General features: G+C 44.9%; 1 protein-coding gene and 1 pseudogene across 2 annotated transcripts in view; both read right to left on the bottom strand.

The window, feature by feature from the left end:
- The window catches only part of EVA1A (eva-1 homolog A, regulator of programmed cell death), an 85,136-nt gene extending 72,175 nt beyond the window's left edge, over positions 1-12,961 (bottom strand). For both annotated transcript variants that reach the window (XR_008700371.1, XM_055540227.1), the window contains exon 1: positions 12,699-12,961. The gene's annotated coding sequence lies outside the window, so the exon portion shown is untranslated. The remainder of the gene's footprint in view (positions 1-12,698) is intronic.
- An 8,138-nt stretch (positions 12,962-21,099) lies between these two features.
- Positions 21,100-22,104, bottom strand: LOC129622416 (glyceraldehyde-3-phosphate dehydrogenase-like; annotated as a pseudogene).
- Positions 22,105-25,306: the final 3,202 nt, after the last annotated feature.

The raw sequence follows: 25,306 nt of genomic DNA, 5'->3' as shown, positions 1-25,306 counted from the left end.
CATTAGAAAAGACCCTGATGCTGGGAAAGATTGAAGGCAGGAGGAGAAGGGGATGACAGAGGATGAGATGGTTGGATGGCATCACTGACTCCATGGAGATGAGTTTGAGTAAACTCTGGGGGTTGGTGATGGACAGGGAGGCCTGGTGTGCTGTGGTCCATGGGGGTCATGAAGATCGGACATGACTGAGCGACTGGACTGAACTGAATGGAGACACAGACATAGAGAATGGTCTGGTGATCACAGTAGGGGAAGGAAAGGGTAGGACAAATTGAGAGAGTAGCTATAATATACAAAATAGAGGCTTGCCAGATGGCTCAGTGGTAAAGAATCCACCTGCCAATACAGAAGTCATGAGAGATGCATGTTCGATCTCTGAGTCAGGAATATCCCCTGGAGGAGGAAATGCCAACCCATTCCAGTATTTTTGCCTGGAAAATTCAATGGAAAGAGGCGTCTGGTACGCAAATCTATGGGGTCAAAAACAGTCAGACATGACTGAGCAACTAAGCACAACAAATGCAAAAAAACACAACTACCAGGAAGCTGGTGTATAACAGATGGAGCCCAGCCCAGTACTCTGTGACCTGCATTGGTAGGTGAATTCTTTGCCCCTGAGCCACCTGGGAAGTCCTTAGCTGTCCCTAAAATGCTTCAAGTTCAGTTTGTCTGAAATTGAGCTCATCATCTTTTTCTGCAAATGCTCCTCCTCTATAACTCTCCTAACGAATGGCCCCACTGTCCTTACTCTTGCTGCTCAGGTTAAAATCCCAGTCATCCCAGACTCTTGCCCCCACCCTCAAACTCCACAGCATGGATGAGTCACCAAATTGTGTCAACTTTATTGCCAAAATATGTCCTGAGTTGAGCCCAATTCTCTGCTCCTATTACTAGTGTCTTAGAAACTCATTTTATTTTCCACCTGGATTAATAACAATAATATTAAAAACTAATATTCACCACCATTTTCACATGCCAAATGTTGATCGATTACTGTAGCAGACACTTTACATACTTCATCATCCATAGTCTTGAGAGCCATCTATCCTTGATGGAGAGGATCATCCATCCCTGTTTTCAGATGAGAAAAACAGAAGCTCAGAGGCACTTAATAATAGCCTAAGTTACACAAAGATGTTGTGAGACTGATATGTAGACTGAGGTCTGTCTGACTCCAAACCCTGGGCCTTTTCTACTCTCTAAACTGCAATGGTGTCCTACCTGGTCTTCCTGCCACCTGTCTTATTCCTTTCCAATATCTACTAACTGAGGGGTCTGTTTTTACAGTGAAACTCTGATCTAGTTTCTCCTGTGTGAAATCCTACAGTAGTTCCCCAGTGTCTTCAGAATAAAATTCCAATTCTTTAACAAGGCTTTTCCTGGTGTGCCACTTTGCCCATTTAGAGATCTGCCTCCCTCTCTCCAACCACACCTATCTCTCTTTTGTTCTTAGAGCACACCATGCCCGCTTACTTAGTCATGCTGTATTTCTCTCTGATTCCTCTGCCAGTGATGCCCTTCTGTAAGCCTAGATGCCTCCCCTTCAGCCTCTTAGATGCTCTTGGACCCATCTGCTGTCCAAGTTGAGTTTAGCTGGTCCTCCTCTGGATGCCCAAAGTGTTAGTGATTACCTCTAGCACTGAATTTTTCAGTGGTTGCAACAGTCATTGATTGAACATCTACCAAAATGCAAGAACTCAGGGTGGGCTCTAGTGATTTAGGAATCCGTAAGACATGTTTTAGGCTTCCCCAGTGGTGCAGTGGTAAAGAATTTGCCTGCCAATGCAGAAGATGCAGGTCTGATCCCTGGGTTGGGGAGATCCCCTGAAGAAGGAAATGCAACCCACTCTAGTATTCTTGCCTGGGAAATCCCATGGACAGAGGAGCCTGGTGGGCTGCATTCCATAGGGACGTAAAGAGTCAGACATGACTTAGCAATTCAGTATGCACAAGCACACGTGTCTTGCTTTCAGAAATGTACTTTAATGAGAGAGATGCATAGCATAGTAATACTACAAGACAGTAATGTAGTAATGCTACTACGATACAGGATAGTAATGTAATAATGTAACACTACATTGGGGCTTCCCACATGGCGCTAGTGGTAAAGAATCCAGCTGCCAGTGCAGGAGATGCAAGAGACACAGTTTCAATTCCTAGGTTGAGAAAATCCCCTGGAATAAGAAATGGCACTCCACTCCAGTATTCTTGCCTGGAAAATTCCATGGGCAAAGAAGCCTGGCGGGCAGGAAGAACATCTTGTTCATGTCTACAACCCCAGGGCCTAGAACGATGTCTGGGATGTGAGGGTGTCAGTAAACGCTGGCGTGCAGCATGTGTGCTCAGTTGGGTCCAACTCTTGTGACCCCGTGGACTGTAGGCTGTCAGACTCCTCTGTCCATGGGATTCTTCAGGCAAGAATACTGGAGTGGGTTGCCATTTCCTTCTCCAGGGAATCTTCCCAACCCACGGGACTGAACTCGAGTTGGCAGGCAGGTTCTTTACCACTGAGCCACCTGGGAAAGCCCAAACACTGACAATTTGAGCTAAGCAGGCAAACCAAGGCCACCAAGCTATCTCTGTGAGCATACAAGGCTGTCTACAGGCACACTCTTCACTTTCATGAGTGTCTTTTCCAGACTCTAACACGTCCAAGTCATTGTTTTCTGTATTTTCATGAGGTCCTCAAAGTGTGCTCAGCCTAGTGGAACACAGGATAGGCACTTAAGGAAAACAGTGCCTGTGTCTTCCAATAAGAGGCCCTTACAGCCCTTTATCATGGGCTGCTGTGGCCTGTCTTGCCAATATGAGCAAGCAAAAAGACAAGTCAGCCATATTCGCGATTTGTGTAGGTCCTTAGGGCAAGGCAAGTTTTGGCAGCCCTTTTGATCAAGGGTCCCTGTGTAGAAACAAGGCCCCCTGAAGTCAGTTTCCTCCTACTATTAACCATCCGAGTGATACAGCCAGGAGGGCACAGGGCAAAGTGGAAAGGCTTAAACTACTGCAGGGTTTTGTTTTGTTTTTTTAAGAAAGCTTTCTTTTATTCAAAACCCGATGGTTACTTGTCTACGGAGCAGCATTTCCACCTCCTCTCACCTTGGAGAAAAAAGTGCAATATGCCTAGGTGATGAAAGAGGAGGTATGAGGTAGAAAAAAGAGGCACTGATCCCCAGAGCAAAGAGCATCTAACTGCTTCTAAGTTCTCACAAGTCAGGCCTCAGATATCAGGCAAGGGAGAGGGAAAGGGGGAAAAACATAGAGGAAAGGGCTACTCCCACCCAGACAACAAGAACCCACACACCTGTACTTTCTTTTTTGAAAATTAGGTTTTCGAATTGGCTTTGATGATAATATGACCATCCTGACACTGTCTGGAGCAACGGTGAAGGGCTCAGAGTCCAGGGGCCTGGATCCAATGCCAGATCTGCCTTTTAGCTAAGGGTGGGATTTTGATTCCTCCTCTAATATTGGCCTCAGAGGATAGTTACAAGCATCAACACAATGAAGGGATATAAAACCTTTAACACGGGTTCTGGCACCAACTCCCAGGTGCTCGTATTGCAACTGACCACTAGGAACCGCCTATGGGACCACTTTCCACGAAGGAAGAATGTTCCACAAAGAGACTTCCTTTTCCTTGGCCTCCATTCCCTGACCCCTGGCTAGACTGAGTCTTCCTCTGCATCTGTATTTTCTCTGTCACAGAACTACTCCACTGTGCTGTGCTGGTTTTCCTGTCTATCTCCCCATTCAGGGCATGAACATATTGAGGTTGAAGATGTGACTTTCATGCTAGTGCATTCGTTTACTGTTTATCACTCACTAAGTATCTCTTAGTGAGTATCACTCGCCCTCTGCAATGGCCCACACTCTATCTGTGGAGTGTACTTCTCTCTGATTCTGAATAAATCCACTTCTTACCTATCACTTTGTCTCTCACTGAATTCTTTCTGTGATGGTACTGTGGGTTTTGGCTGGGTTTGAGCCCCAGCACATGGGTTTGTCAGGCGAGTGTATGCTCCTTGGTTCTGTCTCATCACAACAAAGATTTGGAGTGGCGGACATTAAAGCCCTCGATTTCTCAAGAGGCAGGAGCGGTGGCTGCGTGGGCGCAGGAGGGCCTAGAGGAGCTATTTCATGTTCAAGGTCAGAAGGGGCGGTGGTGAGGAGATACCCCTGATCCAAGGTAGGGAGCAGCGGCTGCACTTTGCTGGAGCAGCCGTGAAGAGATACCCCACACAAAGGTAAGAGAAACCCAAGTAAGACGGTAGGTGTTGCAAGAGGGCATCAGAGTGCAAACACACTGAAACCATACTCACAGAAAACTAGTCAATCTAATCACACTAGGACCACAGCCTTGTCTAACTCAATGAAACTAAGCCATGCCCGTGGGGCAACCCAAGATGGGCGGGTCATGGTGGAGAGATCTGACAGAATGTGGTCCACTGGAGAAGGGAATGGCAAACCACTTCAGTATTCTTGCCTTGAGAACCCCATGAACAGAATGAAAAGGCAAAATGATAGGATATTGAAAGAGGAACTCCCCAGGTCAGTAGGTGCCCAATATGCTACTGGAGATCAGTGGAGAAATAACTCCAGAAAGAATGAAGGGATGGAGCCAAAGCAAAAAGAATACCCAGCTGTGGATGTGACTGGTGATAGAAGCAAGGTCCGATGCTGTAAAGAGCAATATTGCATAGGAACCTGGAATGTCAGGTCCATGAATCAAGGCAAATTGGAAGTGGTCAAACAGGAGATGGCAAGAATGAATGTCAACATTCTAGGAATCAGCGAACTGAAATGGACTGGAATGGGTGAATTTAACTCAGATGACCATTATATCTACTACTGCAGGCAGGAATCCCTCAGAAGAAATGGAGTAGCCATCATGGTCAACAAAAGAGTCCGAAATGCAGTACTTGGATGCAATCTCAAAAACGACAGAATGATCTCTGTTCGTTTCCAGGGCAAACAATTCAATATCACAGTAATCCAAGTCTATGCCCCAACCAGTAACGCTGAAGAAGCTGAAGTTGAACGGTTCTATGAAGACCTACAAGACCTTTTAGAACTAACACCCAAAAAAGATGTCCTTTTCATTATAGGGGACTGGAATGCAAAAGTAGGAGGTCGGGAGGCACCTGGAGTGACAGGCAAATTTGGCCTTGGAATACGGAATGAAGCAGGGCAAAGACTAATAGAGTTTTGCCAAGAAAATGCACTGGTCATAACAAACATCCTCTTCCAACAACACAAGAGAAGACTCTATACATGGACATCACCAGATGGTCAACACTGAAATCAGATTGATTATATTCTTTGCAGCCAAAGATGGAGAAGCTCTATACAGTCAGCAAAAACAAGACCAGGAGCTGACTGTGGCTCAGACCATGAACTCCTTATTGCCAAATTCAGACTTAAATTGAAGAAAGTAGGGAAAACCACTAGACCATTCAGGTATGACCTAAATCAAATCCCTTATGATTATACAGTGGAAGTGAGAAATAGATGTAAGGGCCTAGATCTGATAGATAGAGTGCCTGATGAACTATGGAATGAGGTCCGTGACATTGTACAGGAGACAGGGATCAAGACCATTCCCATGAAAAAGAAATGCAAAAAAGCAAAATGGCTGTCTGGGGAGGCCTTACAAATAGCTGTGAAAAGGAGAGAAGCAAAAAGCAAAGGAGAAAAGGAAAGATATAAACATCTGAATGCAGAGTTCCAAAGAATAGCAAGGAGAGATAAGAAAGCCTTCTTCAGCGATCAATGCAAAGAAATAGAGGAAAACAACAGAATGGGAAAGACTAGAGATCTCTTCAAGAAAATCAGAGATACCAAAGGAACATTTCATGCAAAGATGGGCTCGATAAAGGAAAGAAATGGCATGGACCTAACAGAAGCAGAAGATATTAAGAAGAGGTGGCAAGAATACACAGAAGAATTGTACAAAAAAGATCTTCATGACCAAGATAATCACGATGGTGTGATCACTCACCTAGAGCCAGACATCCTGGAATGTGAAGTCAAGTGGGCCTTAGAAAGCATCATTATGAACAAAGCTAGTGGAGGTGATGGAATTCCAATTGAGCTATTCCAAATACTGAAAGATGATGCTGTGAAAGTGCTGCACTCAATATGCCAGCACATTTGGAAAACTCAGCAGTGGCCACAGGACTAGAAAAGGTCAGTTTTCATTTCAATCCCAAAGAAAGGCAATGCCAAAGAATGCTCAAACTACCGCACAATTGCACTCACCTCACACGCTAGTAAAGTAATGCTCAAAATTCTTCAAGCCAGGCTTCAGCAATATGTGAACCGTGAACTTCCAGATGTTCAAGCTGGTTTTAGAAAAGGCAGAGGAACCAGAGATCAAATTGCCAACATCCGCTGGATCATGGAAAAAGCAAGAGAGTTTCAGAAAAACATCTATTTCTGCTTTATTGACTATGCCAAAGCCTTTGACTGTGTGGATCACAATAAACTGTGGAAAATTCTTCAAGAGATGGGAATACCAGACCACCTGATCTGCCTCTTGAGAAACTGGTATGCATGTCAGGAAGCAACAGTTAGAACTGGACATGGAACAACAGACTGGTTCCAAATAGGAAAAGGAGTACATCAAGGCTGTATATTGTCACCCTGCTTATTTAGCTTCTATGCAGAGTGCTTCATGAGAAACGCTGGACTGGAAGAAACACAAGCTGGAATCAAGATTGCGGGGAGAAATATCAATAACCTCAGATATGCAGATGACACCACCCTTATGGCAGAAAGTGAAGAGGAACTCAAAAGCCTCTTGATGAAAGTGAAAGTGGAGAGTGAAAAAGTTGGCTTAAAGCTCAACATTCAGAAAACGAAGATCATGGCATCTGGTCCCATCAATTCATGGCAAATAGATGGGGAAACAGTGGAAACAGTGTCAGACTTTATTTTTCTGGCCTCCAAAATCACTGCAGATGGTGACTGCAGCCATGAAATTAAAAGATGCTTACTCCTTGGAAGGAAAGTTACGACCAACTTAGATAGCATATTGAAAAGCAGAGACATTACTTTGCCAACAAAGGTCCGTCTGGTCAAGGCTATGGTTTTTCCTATGGTCATGTATGGATGTGAGAGTTGGACTGTGAAGAAGGCTGAGCACCGAAGAATTGATGCTTTTGAACTGTGGTGTTGGAGAAGACTCTTGAGAGTCCCTTGGACTGCAAGGAGATCCAACCAGTCCATCCTGAAGGAGATCAGCCCTGGGATTTCTTTGGAAGGAATGATGCTAAAGATGAAACTCCAGTACTTTGGCCACCTCATGCGAAGAGTTGACTCATTGGAAAAGACTCTGATGCTGGGAGGGATTGGGGGCAGGAGGAGAAGGGGACAACAGAGGATGAGATGGCTGGATGGCATCGCTGACTCGATGGACATTGAGTCTGAGTGAACTCCGGGAGTTGGTGATGGACAGGGAGGCCTGGCGTGCTGCGATTCATGGGGTCACAAAGAGTGGGACACGACTGAGCGACTGAGCTGATCTGATCTGAAGTATCTCTTACATGCTGTGGGGAAAGGCGTGTCACTAAGTGGTAAATAAACTAGTGAAATCTGAGAATGACCTATAGAAGCACTTATATCAGTTGTCCAATCAGCAAACATATGCACCTAGCCCCCGAGGTGTGTTTTGACAAAACACTTTTGGATCAAAGAAAAGGACTGCAACTGTGAACATGATTCCCGGCAAATGTGTCAGCCATGACAGTGGTCTGCTAGGTCACATGCTGGATTTTATAAAAAACAGACCTGATAGAGAGTGCCCTAGCTCTCTCTCTTGTCTCTCTCTCTCTTGCTTTCTTCCTCCCTAAGTCCAGAGAAACTTAGCAATTACTTATCAATTCAGACAGACTTTTGGCTTCTCTAAAGGTAATGTTCAAAAGTCCAGACTCAGGAAGAGGCATCTGCACAGTTTATTAGCCAGGGCTTTGAAGGAAAAACAAACAAACAAACAAACAAACCTACAACCACTGAGCACAACCTTGTGACTCTGGTTTCTTTGCTTACTGGACACACTGTCCCTCCCCCTGGGCTCTGGTTCCACTCCCACAGGAGGAAACAGAAGGGAGAGACACCATTCAAAGAGCTCAGCATACCTGAGCCCACTCCACGGTCTCCCAACATACAGAAACAGAAACTGCTGGAAAGTCAGAGCCATCTCCCAGACCCATCTCTTGTCCTCCAGTCACCACATACCTGTACATCTGCCAGGCCCTTCTTTAGCTATGGACCAGGTACATACAGCTTTCTATCTGTCACACTCATGATTACCAGTCCCCACAAACCCAGCAAGCTCCTACTTGAGAGGGAGAAGAGGTTAAGAGGTACTACCTAAGATGGCAGCCAAGCTTGACATCAGAGGCCTGGAAACATAGTGCTGGGCCTGACATTCCCCTCCTGGGCTAGTTAATCTTCTAGATAAATGCCTCATTGAAAATACAAGTGATGCTCCCAAAATCTTGAGCCTTTTACTCCAGTCATTAGCCCTTGAGGGAAATGTTTTTCAGATCAGCCATCTGGTGACCCAGGAAAGGGGATAATGCCAGAGGCATTACTACCAAAGGCAGTAAGAGTCCGGTCTGAAGTGCTACAAGGAATCTGAGTGGTCTGTAACACATTGATGGACAGGGAAGTTCTCACCCTGCTCCATCCTCAAAAGCAGCCTTACTAGAATATTTCTGTGACCTCCTAACAAAACCTCAAAGCCTTGCACATACCAGGCAACCTCACTCCACTAAAGTCTGAGGGACAACCTGCCAAAACAAGCAAACTCAGGGGGACCAAAACTGTCTGCGTCACCTGTGAAAGAAGCCAGAGTGCACAAATGTGCAGGTGTTTGTGTAAGACAGTCTGGCCTATACAGCAAGTGGCCAATGGACCAGCAAGGAAGGGGTACAGCTTTCAGCTTTCAAAGGCAGGGCTACATTCAGGGAAAAGGATCTCAAGTTAATAAAGTGATCAGCTGTAACCTAGTATCCAGGGTCACACATAACTCATATAAGTGGTCAGTGACAGGTTCCAAATGTGGTTCTCAAAAACTCTGTGCAAGTCATTCAATTATCTTAACAAGTTTTATCTTTAATATATAACACTTGGAGAAAAAGCATACTCTGAATCACCAAGTATAGGCAGGAGATCCACCTAGTGCCATTCATCCATTCATCCCACATTCACTGATTGATTTAACACAATACTGATGTGCTATACACAATGCAAAACACAAAATGCTTAGAAGCTGGAGTCAGGTAGCTCCTAACTCCTCCTCAGCACCTCCCACCTCCAGCAAGTGTGCTGATTCCACGGGCCCGTACTCAAAGAGTGAATGCTGTTCTGACCCTGACCTGGCTCACAAAAGGCTCCATTTAGCATCAAGTTCATTGGTGCTGACCTAGAACTGTGACAGGTGACTGACCCCAATGTCTTGTCCCTCTGAGACTGGGTTAGGGGCAAGATGGAGAGGAAAGGAACAGGAATTGTAAGAAGAAAGGCACAGTCTTAGATCACAAGGTGGAGCAGTTGAAAAACCCAATAGACTTTGGCTGTTATCAACGTACACAACAAATCCAGCTCATGTTTATATAGCACGTACTATATGTGGTTTAAGCCCTTTACCAGAATGTGTTTTACAGTCCAGATGTCTGGTGAATCCTGGCCTACATTAGCTGTGCGACTTTGGGCAAACTGCTTAGCTTCCTGGGACACCATTTCTTTGCCTGGAAAATAGGGTAATACTAGTTGGACACGACTGAGCGACTTCACTTTCACTTTTCACTTTCATGCATTGGAGAAGGAAATGGCAACCCACTCCAGTGTTCTTGCCTGGAGAATCCCAGGGATGGGGGAGCCTGGTGGGCTGCCGTCTATGGGGTCGCACAGAGTCGGACACGACTGAAGCGACTTAGCAGCAGTAGCAGCAGCAGTACTAACTTAATAGGGTCCTCATAAAAATTAAATTAGTAAAAATATAAAATGCTAAAACTGAACCCTGTCCTGGCACTCAGTGCTAATATGAACAATTATTATCCCACTAGTTAATAACACTCATCTGCAGAGAAGGCAGACTATTTCTTCTTGTTAATAAGGTTTTGAGAGACTGAGTCAATGTCTCAAGGTCACAAAGTGGCAGAACTAGAATTTGAATGCAGGCAGCCTGATTCCAAAGCTTGCAAGTTTAACCACCTGCATGAGGACAGAACTGTGGTAGGTTCCAGGTACACCAGTCAGGGGATGAACAAGAGATCCCTATAAAGCACAGTAAACTCTACAAGAGAGATACATTAAAAGAAAAAATGGGAGAGGATGGCTGGGGATGGGGTAGCAGGGAGGGATAAAACCAAACCACCTGTAGGGGCTGAATTATGCTTCACCCACCACAGGACTTGAGATCTGGTCCCAAAGAATAACGAGGAATTTGCCAGCCATGGAGAAAGATGAATGTTCCAAAAAGTCAAGACCTAGAATACCAAAAGAATAGGAAGTTGGGTGGAATAGAAAGTGCATACAGGAAGTGTCATGAGATGAATTTGGGAAGGTAAATTGAGGCCAATGTGAACAGGCATGTAGGCCAATGTCTGAGGTTAGATTTTATTCTGTGAGACAGTGAATCTCAAATTTTAATATGCACAGGATCTACCTCGGTGCTCGTAAAACACGTGCAGATTCTCATCTCTTCTGTCATCTGGGGATGGAAGGACACTAACACTTCCATGTTAAGAGCCAAAAATGTTTCCAGACATTGCCAGATACCATTTGGGAGACAAAACCGAAACCCTGGTTGACAGTCTCTGTTTTAAATCCTCCCATCCCTACTTTCCAGACACAGAAAACTACAGAAAGGCCCCATGCAGGATTTAAATGCTAGTGGTCCCACTCTAGGGTTTAGGTTAGGCAACAAGCCTAACAGTCTTTTGGGGAGAGAGACTCAAGTCATTCTTCTGGGGAAGAATTACATATTTGATGACAGACTGGATGACAGGCAGAAGATACAAGAGTGAGGTTTCAAGTTGAAACTTCAGTGCTCTCCACTGAATTGTGAGGATAGTAGGTACTAAATAAATCATTTGGATTTGAATAGAATCAAGATGTATTTGCTCAAAAAGTAAAAAGCCTGGTCCCATGTAGTATGACCTAGGGATAGGTGTTGGTATTCTGCTCAACCTGGATAGAGGAACTCTTTCTAGGGCAGGATGTGGGGATGCTTGGTACAAACCAGCTGATTCCCAAATCCTGACTGGATCCCTTCCCATCTGCATAGCCTTGGCAGCATTACTCACCCTCTGTGCATCTCACTTTGCCCTTTTGTAAAATAGGGATAGGAGTCCCTACTCAGAGGCTTGATGTGAGAACTCAGGTAGTTAATAAGAGCCAAATGGCAAGCTAACACAAAATGGTTTCCTCCCCTCTCCTTCCAAATCAGCCTCCTTACCTCCACCCTCCACCCTCAAATCCCATATTCAGTGCTCATCCCTACCCCCACACCCCAATCCTTGGGAAACCCAGTCAGAACTGCAAGAAGCTGACTACACTTCTCTCCGTGAGCAGAGCATCCCCCCTAAGGATTTTGGGACCACCAACTACCTTTTCACCCCCTCCCCCATCCACTTTGATTTCAGGGGCCACCAAAAGCATGCAATAGACTGAGTTCCTGGAAAGGAGTCTGGTAAATGTCAGATATGCAGATGACACCTCCCTTATGGCAGAAAGCGAAGAGGAACTAAAGAGCCTCTTGATGAGGGTGACAGAGGAGAGTGAAAAAGCTGGCTTAAAACATTCATAAAACAAAGCTATGGTTTTTCCAGTAGTCATGTATGAATGTGAGAGTCAGACCATAAAGAAGGCTGAGCACGGAAGAAATGATGTTTTTGAACTGTGGTGTTGGAGAAGGCTCTTTTGGACTGCAAGGAGATCAAACCAGTCAATCCTAAAGGAAATCAACCCAGAATATTCATTGGAAGAACTGAGGCTGAAGCTCCAATACTTTGGCCACCTAATGGGAAGAGCCAACTCATTGGAAAAGACCCTGATGCTGGGAAACATTGAAGGCAGGAGAAGGGGACAACAGAGAACGAGATGGTCGGATGGCATCACTGACTTGGTGGACATGAGTTTGAGCAAGCTCTGGGAGATGGTGAAGGTCAGGGACAGGGAAGCCTGGCGTGCTGCAGTCCCCGGGGTCGCAAAGAGTCGGACACGACTGAGCCACTGAACAACAAAACGAGATCTACTAGAGCCAAGGAAATTTCGGACAGGGCTGCATCTGGCAGGTCCGAGGTCAAAGCCAGTCACTGTCGCCGGCTGGGAACTAAGCCCCTGGTCCCGGAGGCGGAGGAGAGAGGCGCAGAGATTAGGCAAGAACTCGCTCTCCGAAGCCAGGCTGCATAGGCAAGAAGCGGAGAGTTCTTGGATCCAGAAAAAGAAGCAGGGATGCGGGGTAGGAAGCAACAGGAAAGTGAGGAGAGAGAGAAAACATGCTCCCGTAAGCAAAGTTCCTTGGGGGTACCCAGGCTACAACACCTGGGCAGGGGGTCAGGAACAAAGCAGCCCTCTCAGGTCAGAAGTGCTCTACGTGTTTCCGAAGCAGGGGTGTTCAGGGCAGGCCACGGCCCTCTGGGGATGCCAGGCGCCCCTACACCCTGAGCGCGCTCAACCGCAACGCTTACCTTCGCCCGAGCCGCCAACGCGCACTTCCGGGGTCCTGGCTCCGGGTGCTGGGGGCGGAGCCGGGGGACCAGGAGCCGATCACTAAGAGGAGGACGCAACAAAGCTGTGGCCAAGGTTTGGGCTGGCACTGGCGATTCGGAAAGAAACCCCAGTGGAGACCTGGGGGCACGGGGTCCCGGCCTGGGCGATCACGGGCGGCCGTGGTAACCCCAGCAGACGCAGGAGGACCACGATTCTGTGGGAGGAAAAGGTTGTCTCATTTCCTTCAGTCTGCCCCCTCCACTCCACCCACTTTGCTCTGGACCTGCCCTCCCTTCCCCTCCCCTTCCCCAAACCAGCTACCCGTAAGGGCGCTGGAAAGACCTGAAACCTGAATGGCTGCGGCTCGCGGCGCCTCCCTCCGCAGCAAGTTAGTTCAAGCTTCGAAACTCTTGCCTACTGCGCGCACTTCTAACAGTCCCCAGGGCCCTGAAAGGTTCTCCGTGGGCTGTCCCCACCCTGCCCCAGAGTTCTTCCCTTTTCCCCTGCTGGGAGGAAAGAAAAAGAAAGTGAAGGTCACTCAGTCGTGTCCGACTCTTTGCGACCCCATGAACTATACAGTCCATGGAACTCTCCAGGCCAGAATCCTGGAGTGGGTAACCTATCCCTTCCCCAGGGGATCTTCCTGACCTAGGAATCCAACCGGAGTCTCCTGCATTGCAAGAAGATTCTTTACCAACTGAGCTATGAGGGGCGCCGTTGCTGGGACCAGCCCAGATTTAAAAGCTGACCTCCAAGCTGCTTCCAGCATCCCATCCTCTCCTTCCTGTCCTCTCGCTTGCTTTGAGCTTTTTTTTTTTTTTTTTTTGCGGGTGTGTGTGGGGGGGTCCTTTTTCTGATCTTAGTTCCCTTTGATATCCAACCTGTGCCCCCCGGCCGTGGAAGCCCAGAATCTGAATCACTGAACCACCAGGGACATACCTGAGCCCCTATTAAGCTACTTTCCCCCCCCCCCAATGATGATGTTTAAACCCTAATGCATAATCTTGAAAGAATGTTCATTTTGATGAGGAGAGTATTTGATATCTTTGTTTGGTTTTGCTCATTCAAATTTGGGATTTTCTTTCTTAAATTCAAGGACTGTTTTATTTAAGAGCCTGATAAGTGCTAAGCTGGGCTCTAGGAACTTAGAAAAGAACCAGTAGGGCATGTTGTTCCTGGACAATTGTAATATGTGTCTAGTGTAGATAGAGGCCCAGGGATTCTGTGGTCTCTTACAAGATAGGTCAAGTACTGGAAGAGCTTTCTACAGAGTAAAAAAAGGCATACACAGAGCTAAGAAGGAATGGAAAACCCCCATCAGGAGGTGGTCTATCAGAGAACACAGCCAGGATGGGGAGTGACGGTAGATGAATGTGAAAGAGAATGGTGACCAGTCTACCAAGAAAGAATTAAGAACTTGTCAACTACAGATTGGCACTTGCCATGGGTGCTTGGGCTTCCCAGGTGGCACTAGTGCTAAAGAATCCACCTACCAATGCAGAAGACTCAAGAGATGCAGGTTCAATTCCTGGGTTGGGAAGATCCCCTGGAGAAGAAAATGGCAACCTACTCCAGTATTTTTGCCTGGATAATCCCATGGACAGAGGAGCCTGGTGGACTACAGTTTTTGGGGGTCACAAAGAGTTGGACATGACTGACTAAGCACACACACACCAACACACATACATGCGTGCTTGCCATTTACCTCTACAAGGATTAAATCATTTGTTGCTGCTGACTTTCAACATCCCCTGAAGGAGTTCAGGGTGAGGAGCAGAAATGAGGCAATCTGTGCCCCAGGAAAACTGACAGGAAAGGTCTTCAGATAGTTAGATATTCTCAGGAGCTGATTTTTATGAGCCCAATTCTTGCATCTCCTCCTATCTAGAACACTAAAATCCTTCATGGTGACACTGTTCCTCAGGACTAGAGAAGGCTTCACAAGACTAATAGAAACCTTCTGGAAAAATAATGTGTTTGATTGACATATTCCCTGTTCACAAAAAAATCATATATACTGACCTTTCCTCCTCTGCCTCTTTGGAGCAGTTTCTCAGAGCTATGTGAGATGCTGTCTCCTGACTGCAGTCCTCCTTTTACTGAAGATAAAACTTGCAACTCTCACATTGTGCCTTTAAGTTGACAAGCTACAGAGAACAGTGGGCTGGCATAGACAAGAACTAGTGACCAAGAGCTCATAGGGTACAGATGAGTGCGTGAAGTAGAGAGGCAATTTCCAGGCCTCTGGCTGGACAAACTGGTGACCAGTGGATGACCAGAATCCAGAGCACCTTCTGGGGATGTGATTTCAAGTGTGATCTGGGGACTGGCATTATTAACATGAACTGAGAGTTTGTTGCAAATGGGAACTTTGCAGCCCCATTTGACCTACTGAATCAGAATCTGAGTTTTAACAAGATCCCAGATAATTGCAATGTGCATTAGAATTTCAGAAGCACTGATCTCTAGACCACTGACTGTGTATAAGAGTGACTGGATATTAGACTGTGGAGCTTTTTAATTAGAAACACCTGGAGAGCTTTAAAAATCAATATGAGGCCCCCAGACCCCTGCTCCCACAAATGTTTATTTAGTTGGTCTGTGGTGGAGCTCCAAAATCAGTGTTTTAAAAATGCTTTTCAGATGATCTAATACAGTCAGAGTTAAAAACCACTGTTCTAGACTTATTCAAATGCTACTTCATTTAACCTTGAAGGGCACCTCTTCAGAAAAAAAAGAACACCTATGTGTAAATGACAATGTAAAGACCAATTATCTCACCCTTGTACAGAGGCAACTGGTCTGCTGGAAAGGGCCCTTGTTTCCTAAACTAATTAGGGAATCAGATTCTAGCCTCAGATGGCCTCTGAAGTACTGTTCCAAACTTGGGGCCTCAGGCCTCTCAGGCTTCAGTTTCTTATCTGTAAAATACACAGATGACTAACTCTAGATTTCATACCTTGGCTTGAAAGGTGCCATGATCAGAGCTCTTTCTAACTTGCTAGATCTATCAGCAGGCAAATGGGAAAGTGATGTTCAGAGGTGGGTTTTCCTGATAAAACACTCTGTGTACAACTGCCATTCATAAGCACCAGAGATCAGAAAATTATGTACTGAGCAAGGGCAACACACATAAGTGATGCTCAGTAAATATGTACTAAATATATAAATAAATACATGAATAAATAAATATCATTCATAATGGTGGCATAGACTTTCCATGAATTGGCCCTAACCCAGAGCATATTCACTTGCTTCCTAATCTAGAGGAAGGACTCTGGAATTTGGAAGCCCTTTGACCCATAAACCTAGCTTAGGATTTAAAACTATTTCCTGGTGGCTCAGCAGTAAAGAATCCACTGGCCAATGCAGGAGATGCGGATTCAGTCCCTGGGTGGGGAAGATCCCCTGGAGAAAGAAGAAGCAACCCACTCCAATATTCTTGCCTGGGAAGTCCCACGGAAAGAGGAGCCTTGTGAACCAGTCCATGGGGTCGCAAAGAGTCAGACACAACTTAGCAACTAAAAAACAACAAAAATAAAACCTTTGTTAAATGTTTAGTACACACCAGGCATTGAGCTAAATGCTCTGCTTAGGATAACCTCATTTTGTTATAATGGAGAAGATACTGTTGAACTTCCACAGCCCAATTAGTTTCAGGAATAATAGATATAAAGGGATGAGGGCAGCCCCTAGGGCAGCATCCAGGGCAGCCCCTGCCTCTGGTTGTGCAACTGGGCATATATGGCCAGAGAGCCCTCTTGGGGGTCTTAGGGGTCACTCTCCAAAGAGCGTGCTTCCATAGAGACCAACCTGAGGGAAGGGGTTTGGAGTGCCTGCTCCAGAGCCCCATAGGAACCGATGCTCCCAGAAGCTATCTCAAGAGATCTCGGGACTGTATGGTTAAGCCTCGGAAAGGGACTCTTCAAAGTTTGCACCTGTTTGCACTTACTGTCTTGCTTACTTACCAAAGCCAAACCCTGCCACAGTTCTTTTCACATATATTTATCCTAACCCTTACAGCATCCTGACATGTTAAGTACTCTTGTTTTCATGTTTTATAAGTGAGAAAACTGAGATGTCATTAAATGAAGATTTGTTTGTCGCTGCAATCCAAGTTTCTCAAGTGGTACACTTGACCGCCATCATTGTTCACATGGATCACCACCCTTTTACCCCCACACCACCATTTTGATAGAAACAAGAGTTCTTATTTCAGATCCCATTCACTTGTCACAGTTATACTTCATCAAAACACTCTGTCCCCCTTTTTTCCATAAGTAAGTTGTCCTTGATTGCCTGTCTACCAAGACACTATGCATGGTTGGGGCTTCCTCTGTGGCTCAGCAGTTAAGAATCCACCTACAATGCAGGAGACATAACAGGTACAGGTTCAATCCCTGGGTCAGGAAGGTCTCCTAGAGAAGGGCATGGCAACCCACTCCAGTATTCTTGCCTGGAGAATTCCATGGACAGAGGAGCCTGGTAGGTTACAGTCCATAGGGTCGCAAAGAGTCAGACATGACTGAAGCGACTTAGCAAGCAAGCAAGCAATGCATGGCTTGATCCTCCATAACCTGAAATGAGGAGAGAGAAACTATAGACTGTGATGAGAAACCAAACATATTGGGGAGATTTATCCCAAGATGAGAGGGTTCAGTACATCATTAATAGCACAACTATCATAAAAGAGGGAATCTTCTATTTTCCATGTCTGTGCATGTGCGCTTAGTTGCTTCAGATGTGTCCAACTCTTTGTGACCCCATGGACTGTAGCTGATCAGGCTTCTCTGTCCATGGGATTCTCCAGGCAAGAATACTGGAGTGGGTTGTCATGCCCTCCTCCAGCGGATCTTCCCAATCCAGGGATCAAACCTGTGTCTCTTATGTCTCCTGCACGGGCAGGTGGGTTCTTTACCACTAGTGCCATCTGGCATTCTGTATAATTTAAGACTTTAGACTGAATGTGAGGAGGGGCTATTAAGTCCATATCCTAGACCATGGCAGATACTCAGTGGCTATCTTATGAAACTACTCCCCTGGTTATGGGACTGCTGGACTGGCATTCAGGCTGAGTTAAACAGGAACACAATCTGGGGTTGAGAGCCATAGGATGAGCCAGGTAGGAACAGAAGCAGGAGGGAGTCCATATGCACAGACATGGCCTGTGGCTCCAGTTATAGGCAGGGGTGGGGAAGTAGAAGAGGAAAAGTGTTCATCCTGGGAAACCAGCATCTGAAGTAACGACTTCATGCATGGGTCCAGGCCCAGAGCTGTGAACTAAACTCTCATTGTAAGCACTCTTTCTGATGTGAGTGTCAAAAGCTTGGGCCTCCCTGCAGAGTATGCTAGGCTCCCAAGGTGCTGGTGGTAAGAGCAGGGCTCCACCATCCTGCACACTGGTGTCCTGGTTAGCAGCAGGACATCTTGACTCAGGAAGAGGTCCAGTCCCAGGGGCTTCCCGGTGGTGCTAGCGGTAAAGAACACGCCTGCCAATGCAGGAGACGTAAGAAATGATGGTTCAAAGACAGTCTCTTTAACAAGTGGTGCTGGGAAAACTCATCAACCATTTGTAAAAGAATGAAACTAGAACACTTTCTAACACCATACACAAAGATAAACTCAAAATGGATTAAAGGTCTAAACGTAAGATCAGAAACTATAAAACTCCTAGAGGAGAACATAGGCAAAACACTCCGGAATAAACCACAGCAGGATCCTCTATGACCCACCTCCCAGAATATTGGAAATAAAAGCAAAAATAAACAAATGGGACCTAATTAAAATTAAAAGCTTCTGCACAATGAAGGAAACTATAAGCAAGGTGAAAAGACAGCCTTCAGAATGGGAGAAAATAATAGCAAATGAAGCAACTGACAAACAACTAATCTCAAAAATATACAAGCAACTCCTGCAGCTCAATTCCAGAAAAGTAAATGACCCAATCAAAAAATGGGCCAAAGAACTAAACAGATATTTCTCCAAAGAAGACATACAGATGGCTAACAAACACATGAAAAGATGCTCAACATCACTCATTATCAGAGAAATGCAAATCAGAACCACAATGAGGTACCATTTCATGCTGGTCAGAATGGCTGTTATCCAAAAGTCTACAAGCAATAAATTCTGGAAAGGGTGTGGAGAAAAGGGAACCCTCTTACACTGTTGGTGGGAATGCAAACTAATACAGCCACTATGGATAACAATGTGGAGATTCCTTAAAAAACTGGAAATAGAACTGCCATATGACCCAGCAATCCCACTGCTGGGCATACACACCAAGGAAACCAGAATTGAAAGAGACACGTGTACCCCAATGTTCATCGCAGCACTGTTTATAATAGCCAGGACATGGAAGCGACCTAGATGTCCATCAGTAGATGAATGGATTAGAAAGCTGTGGTACATATACATAATGGAATATTACTCAGCCATTAAAAAGAATGCATTTGAATCAGTTCTAATGAGGTGGATGAAACTGGAGCCTATGGCTTTTCCAGTGGTCATGTATGTATGTAAGAGTTGTACTGTGAAGAAAGCTGAGCACCAAAGAATTGATGCTTTTGAACTGTGGTGTTGGAGAAGACTCTTGAGAGTCTCTTGGACTGCAAGGAGATCCAACCAGACCATTCTAAAGGAGATCAGCCCTGGGTTTTCTTTGGAAGGAATGCTGCTAAAGCTGAAACTCCAATACTTTGGCCACCTCATGTGAAGAGTTGACTCATTGGAAAAGACTCTGATGCTGAGAGGGATTGGGGGCAGGAGGAACAGGGGACGACAGAGGATGAGATGGCTGGATGGCATCACCGACTCGATGGACATGGGTTTGAGTGAACTCCGGGAGTTGGTGATGGACAGGGAGGTCTGGCATGCTGCAGTTCATGGGGTCACAAAGAGTCGGACATGACTGAGCGACTGAACTGAACTGAACTGATACAGTGTGAAGTAAGACAGAAAGAAAAACACCAATACAGTATACTAATGCATATATATGGAATTTAGAAAGATGGTAACGATAGCCCTGTATGCAAGACAGCAAAAGAGACACAGATGTATAGAACAGTCTTCTGGACTCTGGGAGAGAGGGCGAGGGTGGGATGTTTGGGAGAATGGCATTGAAACATGTAAATTATCATATGTGAAATGAATCGCCAGTCTAGGTTCGATGCATGATACAGGGTACTCGGGGCTGGTGCACTGGGATGACCCAGAGGGATGGGATGGGGAGGGAGGTGGAAGGGGGGTTCAGGATGAGAAACACATGTACACCTGTGGTGGATTCATGTCAATGTATGGCAAAACCAATACAATATTGTAAAGTAATTAGCCTCCAATTAAAATAAATAAATTTATATTTAAAAAAAAAAGAAATGAGGATTCAATACCTGGGTTGGGAAGATCCTCAGGAGAAAGAAATGGCAACCCACTCCAGTACTCTTCCCTAGAGAATCCCAAGAATAGAGGAGCCTGGCAGGCTATAGTCCATAGGGTTTCAAAGAGTCAGATATGACTGAAATGACTTAACACAGTCCTCAGAGCCCTCTTTTTTTTTAACACAAAAGAGAAGTGGTTGTTTTAACCCTCAGTCAGTGGAGGCTGTAGCATTTCTTCAGCAACACTGTCATGATGCTAGGATTTAGTAGGAGATTCCAAGTCCACATCATTGTGGAGCCCTGTCAATCAACTTAAACAAGGACCCCAGACACATTTTTGCTGCTTCCACTTCCCAAACTCTCATCTGTGTTTGCATGACCACAATTTGATGATTTTACACAAAGCTCATTGTAGCAAACCTTTACTGATACTGGTTTTTGCCTCAAACAAAAATATGACCTCAAACTTTGGTTATTTCCATTTTACTGATGAGGAAATTAAGGCACAGCACCCAAAGGGGGACAATGAAACTAAGGTGAGACCTTCAGGCCCCTATGATTTTACCCCCAAATGATGTAGGTAAGATACTGCATTATGCTTGCCGTGAAATAGGTCCAGACATGTCCTCACTCAAAATCATCTGGCCTCTGTAGCCTATTTATCAGTGTGGTTCAATTTATCTGCCATTTCCTGGAGACTACCTGCCTTCACAAAGAATTTTCCTAGACACCAGAGGCATGTTACACTCACTCCTAACCTGGAGAATATTTTATTTTATTATTTATTTATTTTGGGGGGGTATAGGGTACTTTTATTGATGGTACAGGACAAGGCAGGGCTCCCTAAGCCCCTCTGCTTCCTCAGGGCCTTAGGGATGGAAACCGTGTGGAGGTCGGGAGATTCTTAGTGTGGTGGACGATCAAGGTGGGGCAAGGACTCCTCAGCAGCTGAGAAACTCTCTGTTCCTCTCATGCTCCTGCTGGGGCTGGGGGTCCGGAGACCTTACTCCTTGGAGGCCATGTGGACCTTGAGGTCCACCACCCTGTTGCTGTAGTCAAATTCATTGTGGTAGCAGGAAATGAGCTTGACAAGTGGTCATTGAGGACAATGCCAGCCCTAGCATCGAAGGTAGAAGAGTGAGTGTCGCTGTTGAAGTTGCAGGAGACAACCTGGTCCTCGGTGTAGCCTAGAATGCCCTTAAGGGGGGGCCCTCTGACGCCTGCTTCACCACCCTCTTGATCTTATCATACTTGGCAGGTTTCTCCAGGCGGCAGGTCAGATCCACAACAGACATGTTGGGGGTGGGGATGTGGAAGGCCATGCCAATGTAAGCTTCCGATTGAGCTCAGGGATGACCTTGCCCGTGGCCTTGCCAGTGCCAGCAGAAGCAGGGATGATGTTCTGGGCAGCCCCTCGGCCATCATGCCACAGCTTCCCAGGGAGGGCATCCATGGTCTTCTGGGTGGCAGTGATGGCATGGACGGTGGTCATGAGTCCCTCCATGATGCCGAAGTGGTCATGGATAACCTTGGCCAGGCGGGCCAAATAGTTGGTGGTACAGGAGGTGTTGCTGACTATCTTGAGGGTGTTGTTATACTTTTCATGGTTCACACCCATCACAAACATGGGAGCATCGGCAGAAGGCGCAGAGATGATGACCTTCTTGGTGCCACCCTTCAAGTGAGCCCCAGCCTTCTCCATGGTAGCAAAGACCCCAGTGGACTCCACCATGTACTCAGCACCAGCATCACCCCACTTGATGTTGGCGGGATCTCGCTCCTGGAAGATGGTGACGGCCTTTCCATTGATGACGAGCTTCCCATTCTCTGCCTTGGCTGTGCCGTGGAACTTGCTGTGGGTGGAATCATACTGGAACATGTAGACCATGTAGTGAAGGTCAATGAAGGGGTCATTGATGGTGATGATGTCCACATTGCCAGAATTAAAAGCAGCCCTGGTGACCAGGCGCCCGATGCGGCCAAATCCATTCATTTCGACCTTCACCATCTTGTCTCAGGGATGACGCTGGCACAGCACGGAAGTTGTGGCTATCTGCCGAATGGGCAGGAGCAGAGAGCTGGAGAATATTTTAAAATTGCAAGCTGGGATCCAAACCAGTTGAATCAGAATCTCTAGGGGTGGAGCCCATTTTTTTAACCTCTGCAGGTAATTAAAATGTACAGTCAGGATTAAGAAGCCCTTCTGTAGGAAAGGCAGAGACAAAGCCTAGATCCTAACAGATGCAGCAAACAGTAAGGTGCTCTGTTTAGTAATGGATGATCACCAGAAGCCATCAAGAAAAGGAAAATATAAAAATCTCTCTCTTGACTGAAGCATATTAAGATAACACCAAACTAACAAAAATCCCTGGACTTATCTCAGTCTTGAGCAGGTGAGGTCATCAACACATGCTGAAGAGTAGGAAATCTTGTTCTGTCCTAAGAAAGTACAAATGATTGAAATCAGAATTCCTGTCCTTTCTCTTATGACACTGCTATTTACAAGAACCATTCATACATCAAGCACTTATAATTTCAGAAGTAGTAAATGATCTCTAAGAGTCAGAGCAAGACAGTAACATAAACATGTAAAGGAAAGACAAAACTTTTGTTGTTCAGTCACTCAATCCTGTCCAACTCTTTGCAACCCCATGGACTGCTACACACCAGACTTCCCTGTTTTTCACCATCTCCCAGAGCTTGGTCAAACTCGTGTCCATTGCATCAGTGATGCCATCCAACCATCTCATCCCCTGTCATCCTCATGACCTTATGAGAGGCTAATGGATGTGCAGACAGACATCAATGTCTGTCAGTGGGGATTTTATACGACAGCAGTCACCATTAATGATGTCACATTAGGAAAATCAGGAAGCTGAGAATTTTTTAAAATGTTCTACCTTATAGTCTTTTCATATTTATTAATCTTAACAAAAGTAAGATTGTTTAAATAATCTTGTTTAATATTGAACATTGTTTAAAATATTATTTAAAATATTACAGGATGCAAGACAATTTCTTTCTCTTTGTTTCTTGCTTCCTTTTTTTCTTCTTTTTTTAAAAATCCACCTTTTCACTTTTACCTTTACATTCCCTGGAAAACTAATAAAATTTCTGTTAAGGCCCATGGATAGCCATTAACCAGGTGACATTTAAATTCAGCTCATAACTTCCCACTGAAACGATGCTAGTCATATGATAGATATTTATGTTGGTGCAAAAATAATTGTGGTTTTGCATTATTGAAATTTGCTGTTTGATATTGGGTTACATTCTTAAATAAATGTGGTTATATATCATTTTAATGTGCATTTCTCATTTTATGTTTTTTTTGCTAGTGACTTATTACTTGCTTATTACTTATTACTTGCTGTTTATTTTACATTTATTTTAGATTAGGGAAATTATGTTAGACAAAAAAGCAAATTTGAGAGATTTTCTTACTTGAGTTCAAAATGGATCTTAAAGAAGCAGAGACGACTTGCAATATCAACGATACATTTGGCCCAGGAACTGCTAACAAACATACACTGTAGCGGTGGTTCAAGAAGTTTTCAAAGGAGACAAGAGCCTTGAAGATAAGGAGCATAGTGGCTGGCCATCGGAAGTTGACAATGAAGATTATTGAAGCTGATCCTCTTATGAGAAATTCCCAAAGAACTCAATGTTGGCACTTCTGTGGTTGTTCAGCATTTGAAGCAAATTGGAAAGGTGAAAAATCTCAATAAGTGGGTACTTTATGAGCTGACTGAAAATTTTAAAAAATCATTTTGAAGTGTCATCTTCTCTTATTCTTTCTATGCAATAAGGACGAATCATTTCTCCATCAGATTATGACGTGCGATGAAAAGGGGATTTTATACGACAACTGGTGACAACCAGCTCAGTGGTTGGACTGAGAAGAAGCTCCAAAGCACTTCCCAAAGCCAAACTTGCACCAAAAAAAGGCCACGGTCACTGTTTGGTGGTCTGCTGCCCGTTTGATCCACTACAGATTTCTGAATCCCAGCAAAACCATAACATCTGAGAAGTTTGCTCAGCAAATTGATGCGGTGCACTGAAAACTGCAATGCCTGCAGCCAACATGGGTCAACAGAGGGGCCCGATGCTCCTCATGACAACGCCCGGCCGCATGGCACACAACCAGCGCTTCAAAAGTTGAATGAATTGGGCTACAACGTTTTGCCTCATCCGGTATATTCACCTGACCTCTCACCAACCAACTACCAGTTCTTCAACATCTTGACACCTTTTTGCAAAGAAAACACTTCCACAACCAACAGCATGCAGAAAATGCTTTCCAAGAGTTCATCAAATCCCAAGGTATGGATTTTTATGCTACAGGAATAAACAAATTTATTTCTTATTGGCAAAAATGTGGTGATTGTAATAGTTCCTATTTTGTTTAATAAAGATGTATTTGAGCCTAGTTATAGTGATTTAAAATTCATGGTCTGAAACAGCAATTACTTTATCACCAACCTTAATAGTATTTGTTGCTAATACCTCTCAGACACCAAAGGTTGAACAATGCAGCACCAAACACTTACAGCCAGACCTTTCATCAACTTTTTCACCTTTGATCACCAAATAAGTCAATATTGACAGTTATGCCCTCCCTAGTTTCCAGAGACAGATAACCAAATTAATGGTCCCTGGTTTTTTCTTCATTTTCAGAAAGTGAAGTTTTACCTATACCGAGAAATATAAGGGGATGCTGGATGCACTAGTCAAAAAAATTTCATAAAACTGAAAAGCAGAGAGAACTTAAGCCACACAGCTAAGTGTCAATCCCTGCAACCGGCCTCCCAGTGTTCTAATTATTTCCTCCATCTTTCTTAAAATGTCATGCACTTAAAATAGATGAAATAATGAGGAACAAGCAGCCACTAAGGATGTCTTTATTCTATTGCAAAGTGGAAGCTTATCTCTCATTGAGTTATTTCCCCATGGGCCCATTCAGAAGAGTAGAAATCTAAGTTCTCTTGGCTCAACCACCATATCTTGCTTGAGGTAACAGAGTAGAAATCAAAATATTTCTCTAGCCAGTTTATGCTGCCCAATACAATATTACTTCTGATTACTGGTGGGTTTTAAATCAAAACATATTCACCAGTGACACTATAAATATAGCTGAATATAAATTTTGCTTCTCTTTTATTCTATTTTCCATGGAGCGATTCTCATCCTTTGGCTGAGACCTTTACTTT

This window comes from Bubalus kerabau, chromosome 11 (genome assembly GCF_029407905.1).
Source record: "Bubalus kerabau isolate K-KA32 ecotype Philippines breed swamp buffalo chromosome 11, PCC_UOA_SB_1v2, whole genome shotgun sequence".
NCBI classification, from domain to species: Eukaryota; Metazoa; Chordata; class Mammalia; order Artiodactyla; family Bovidae; genus Bubalus; species Bubalus kerabau.
Note: the sequence above shows the minus strand (reverse complement) of the source record. Positions and strands in the feature narration are given on the sequence as shown.